Here is a 5,544-nt window from a genome sequence, read left to right as displayed (position 1 = left end):
AGATAAGATTTGTTACTAAAATTCATGCCCTTTTGGTGGAACAGAAATTAGTGGTACAGGGGGTCATGCAAGATTAAATCATTGTTACTTTTGCAGGTATTAATTCATAAAGGTGAGATTATCAAGGTGATTTTTATTTCCCCCTTCCTTTGCAAAGGCTTTATTGGTTGTTATACTTTATTGTTACTGAGGATCACAGAACCAACTCAGAGCTGACCCCCTCTAGTGAGTTTTTAGACTCATCAGTATCCTTGATATGCATACGACACAACCTTGCTTGCTCAAAGTGAGGAGGATTTGAAACACTGCAGAAGATCAAACATTGAAGTTTTCAATATAGACTACCTATCAACATCAAGAAAACAAAAATTCTCACCACTGAATCTACCTATAGACAACATGTTGTTGTTGTTGTTATGTGCTGTTTAGTCACTTGGGACTCATAGCGACCCTGTGTACAAGAGCCCTGAAACCTGCTCTATCCTGTTTTACTGGCTAATATACCTACCCTTATTACCCAGTCTCTGGATCATTCCGTCTCATAGATGATCTTCCTCTTTCCCTCCACCCTTCCAAGCATGATGTCCCTCTTCAAGGACTGGTTCCTCCTTGCAACATGTCCAAAGTATGTTAGACAAAGCCTCAGAATCCTTGCCTCCAATGAGTAGCTTGGTTTCACCCTCTACAGGGTAAACTAAACCTCTAGCAGTCCATGATATTTTCAGTACTCGTCTCCAGTACCACAGCTCAAAGGTATCAGTTCTCTTTCTATTATCCCTAGTCATTGTCCAGCTCTCTGCTGCATAGCAAGTAGTTGCAAAGACTATGGCCTATATCAGGCACACCTTAGACTCTAGACTGACATTGCTCTTTAGTACTCTGGAGAGGTCTGTGACAGCAGACTTTCCCAATTGTCTGTTGATTTCCTGGCTGCTGGTACCAAGAGTGTTGATTGTGGAGCCAAGCAAACTAAAGCTGTGAGACAAGAGAGGAAGGAACAGAAGCACGAGAGTTCTCCTCAGTTTTCTTTCTGGTGGGCGCCATTCCAGTGAACTTTGCCACAGGATGATAGAGGAAGGACCACCACCGTTGCCTTCCCATTCTCTACTGGAATGTTGAGCTCCCCAAATCTTCCTGTTATTGCCTTTTCCTCTCTGGAGCAGTGAGCAGCTCACCAGCCAACGTTGTCAGGCCTAGGACCTGCTAGGGCTCCAGGCAAGAAAAATTTTCACAGCGGTGGCATGGAAAAAGCAGACTACTTCACACTGTACACAAAACCAAAGCAAAATATCATCCCCCAGTAGTGATCAGCACACAGAGTCAGTAGATTTCTAGGCATTAGTGAGATGAGATGGACCAACTTTGGCCACTTTGAATCAGCCAATCATATGGTATACTATGCTAAGAACGAAACACAAGAAGAATGGTGTTGCATTCATAGTTAGAAATTTAATTTCAAATTCCATCCTTAAATACAATGCTATGAGTGATATATTACCCATATGCATATAAGAAAGACCCCTTAATACAACTATTATTCAAATACCTGATTTTCATTATGCTTGGAAGCCTGTTTGTGCTATAGATTAGAGTTGTTCCTAACTTTTCTCTGATTAATTTTATAATCTTTGGTTTTACTTCTAGGTCCTTAAACCACAGTGAGTTGAGTTTTGTGTTTATTGTGAGGTGTGGGGTTGATATTAAGTGTATTGTGGTTGGGAAAAATCCTAGAAAGTTGGAAAATTTGTAGGCTGGGGAAGGTGGGTTAAGTTTAAGATCGGTAGTAAAGGAATTAAGTTCTGTTAGATAGGGTGAACCCAAGTACGGTTACTATAACTGCTATAAATTTTAGGTAGTAGGGTATGGTAAGTTCAGGGGTGGAGGAATGAAACTTGATATTATAAAGCCTGCGAAAATACTTCCGAATGCTAGGTGTTTAATAGGATTAATTAGGATAAGATACCATTTCATTCCAGCAACAAGAGCAATGTCCATGAGTGTGGAAAGCAGTCTGGTGCTTTCTCAAAAAGAGAGAAATAGAAATACCATTTGACCCTGAAGTTTTACAACTGGGTATATAAAGAAACCAGAACCATGACTCAAACAGTTGTATTCACACACGTTTATTGCTGCATTATTCACAATAGCAAAGAGATGAAAGCAGCCCAATTGCTTATCAGTAGATGAATGGATAGAAAAACTGGTACGTTTATACAATGGACTATTTATTATACAATATTGAAAGACAATTCACTCATAAAACACTACACAATGGATAGGGGAGTCTAGAAGACCTTATGCTGAGTGAAATATCTCAGTCACAAAAGTATCAGTACTGGGTAACACTGCTATTATAAAATAGGACTGATATGAAGGGGTTGGGGGGAGAATATAAAAAGAATGAATAGATAATGAACACAGCATTGGAACAGATGAGGGGAAGAACTGTCTGAAAGGAATGTGTACTTAGTCATTGTGTGTATGACAGTCTGGAACAAGAGGTGCATTGCAAGGTGTAGTGGGAGGGAGGAAAATGTGCAGCAATGCTTGAATGAAAACCCAACCTTTCTGAAAGCTTTTATTAAAATAACAATTAAAAAATTAGTGTAAAAAATCATTAAAACATAGATTTTTGACTGTTCCCTCTGACTTTTTGAATACTACACACAATTTTAGCTACTGTTTCTTAAACTGGGCATATATTCTGAGGATTTTTATTTCACTTGAAGAAAATCTGTTGTCAATTCTTGTAGTGTGACTGTGTTTATAGTGTGACAGGCACATCAGCAGAGAACTGCCGGAAGTCCAGGCTGGGCTTAGAAGGGGTCGTGGTACTAGGGATATTGTTGCTGATGTTAGATGGATCTTGGCTGAAAGCAGAGAATACCAGAAGAATGTCTATCTGTGTTTCATTGATTATGCAAAGGCATTTGACTGTGTGGATCATAACAAACTGTGGCTGACTCTGAGAAAAATGGGAATCCCAGAACATTTAATTGTGCTAATACAAAACCTATACTTGGACCAAGAGGCAGTAGTCAGAACAGAGCAGGGTAACACTGCATGATTCAAAATTGGGAAGGGTGTACGCCAGGGATGCATCCTGTCTCCATACCTTTTCAACATGTATGCAGAGCAGATTATCCGAGAGGCTGGGCTCTATGAGAAGAATTGTGGCATCAGGATTGGTGGAAGATCTATTAACAATCTGCGTTATGCAGATGACACAACCCCGCTTGCTGAAACTGAGGAGGACCTCATGCACTTGCCACGAAGGGTCAAGGACTGCAGCCTTCAGTATGGACTGAGGCTCAATGTCAAGAAGACAAAGATTCTCGCCACTGGACCAATTGGCAGCATCAGGATGGATGACGAAGAGATTGAGAGTGTTCACAGCTTCAGTTTGCTCGGCTCCACAGTCAACACTCTTGGTACCAGCAGTCAGAAAATCAAAAAGCGTATCGCGATGGGAAAGTCTGCTGTTAGGGACCTCTCAAAGGTACTCAGGAGCAACAGTGTCTCTCTGGAGACTAAGGTGCGCCTGATACAGGCCATGGTATTTGCAATCGCTTGTTATGCATCAGAGAGTTGGACAATGACTAGGGAGGACAGAAGGAGAGTGGATGCTTTTGAGCTGTGGTGCTGGAGAAGGGTACTGAATGTACCATGGACTGCCAGGAAAACAAACAGATTCATCTTGGAGAGGATTAAACCAAGCTACTCCTTGGAGGCAAGGATTCTGGGGCTTCGTCTGACATACTTTGGACATGTTGCCAGGAGGGACAGGTCCTTGGAGAGGGACATCATGCTTGGGAGGGTGGAGGGACAGCGCAGGAGGGGAAGACCCTCTATGAGATGGATTGATTCGGTGACTGGGGTAATCGGGATGGGTGTGTCAGAGGCGGTGCGGTTGGCGCAGGTTAGAGCAGGGTTTAGGGCTGTTTTGCATAGGGTCGCTATGAGTCAGAAACGACTCGACGGCACATAACAACAACAACAATAACAATGGTATTTCTGTTTCCAACTTTCTGAGAAAGTGCCAGACCACCTTCCATATTGGTTGTACCAGTATACATTCCCACTAGTAGTGCATAAAAGTTCTAATCTCTCTGCAACCTCGCCAGCATTTGTTGCTTGCTGCCCTGAACTAAGGTGCACTTTAGTCTCCAGACTGACATCGTTGCTCTTCAGTACTTTGGTGAAATCTATAACATCATATTTTCCCAGTGTAATTCATCTTTTAATTTCCTGGCTGCTGTTGCCAAGGGTGTTTATTGTGGAGCCAAACAGACTAAAGATGTTAATAATCTCAGGCTCTTCACCATCTATCGTGATGTGGCCAATCATCCCAGAAATGAGAATCTTTGTTTTAATTGGATGCTCAACTTCAATCCATATTGCAGTCCTTGACCTTTTGCAGCAGACACTTCAGTTCTTCCTCAGTTTCAGCAAGCAGTGTTGTATCATCTGCATAACGCAGATTGTTGATGAGTCTTCCTCCAATCCTGATGCCACATCTCTCCTCATAGAGCCCAGCCTCCCGGACAGTCTGTTCTGCATATAGATTGAAAAGGTATGGACATAGGACACATCCCTGGTGTACACTCTTCCCAATTTTGAACCATGCAGTATTACCTTACTTTGTTCTGATGACTGCCTCCTGGTCCAAGTGTAGGCTTCACCATAAGCACAATCAAGTGTTCTGGGATTCCCATTCTTTTCAGAGTTAGCCAGTTTGTTGTGATCCATATAGTCAAATGCCTTTGCATAGTCAGTAAAACACAGACATTCCTCTGTATGAAAACAGTTTGAAACAAGGAGCCTTGTTGGGGGTAGGGAGAGGGGGAAGAAAGGGGTAGGAAATATGCAGTAATGAATAAATTTAAAAAAATAAAAACTATTTCCTTGAGAGATACAGGACAACTCCCTCCGTTCCTGTCAGCCCTCTGAAAACAGCTTCCTTCAGATCCCTCAGGATAGGCCTCCTTTCTTGGTTCTCAGCCCTCCTTGAGCCTGTTTCTACCATATTCAAGCAAGTGTTAATGGAGTTCTTTTAGTTCTGCTCATACATTTCTGGAGGTACTTCACTCAACAACAAGTCACTTGCCCATAAGCATAGAACTCTCTCCTTTCATGGACTGATAAACCTAGTTCTACTCATAGATTGCCAGAATAATCCTTGGTTCCACAGCACTCAGCTCTTGTCTGGCTGGTTGGCATGTTTACTGTAGCACTCTCAATTGGCTGTGATGTCTACTGCAACTGTCTAGCATCTGTCTTTCTCCTGGTTCTGTATAAGGACCCCAGGTGCAAAGGATGTTCTCTGCTCCTGACTCTTCTTGGTGATAATGAGATCCCCTTAACACTTCTTGGATTTACTATTTTAAGCCTAACAGGAGGATAAAATTGTCCAAATTCTTGTGAGGGTTACATACACCTAATATGAATGATCCCACTCCTCCAAGGATGTTGTGCACTTTATTTTCCTTGTAAACAGTTGTCCCATTTCATTGGTAGACCACAGGTACCTTACTTGCAGTCTTA

Source organism: Elephantulus edwardii, unplaced genomic scaffold (genome assembly GCF_000299155.1).
Source record: "Elephantulus edwardii isolate Elephantulus edwardi_28Jun2011 unplaced genomic scaffold, EleEdw1.0 scaffold00443, whole genome shotgun sequence".
In the NCBI taxonomy this organism is placed as follows: Eukaryota; Metazoa; Chordata; class Mammalia; order Macroscelidea; family Macroscelididae; genus Elephantulus; species Elephantulus edwardii.
This window is presented reverse-complemented; position numbering follows the sequence as displayed.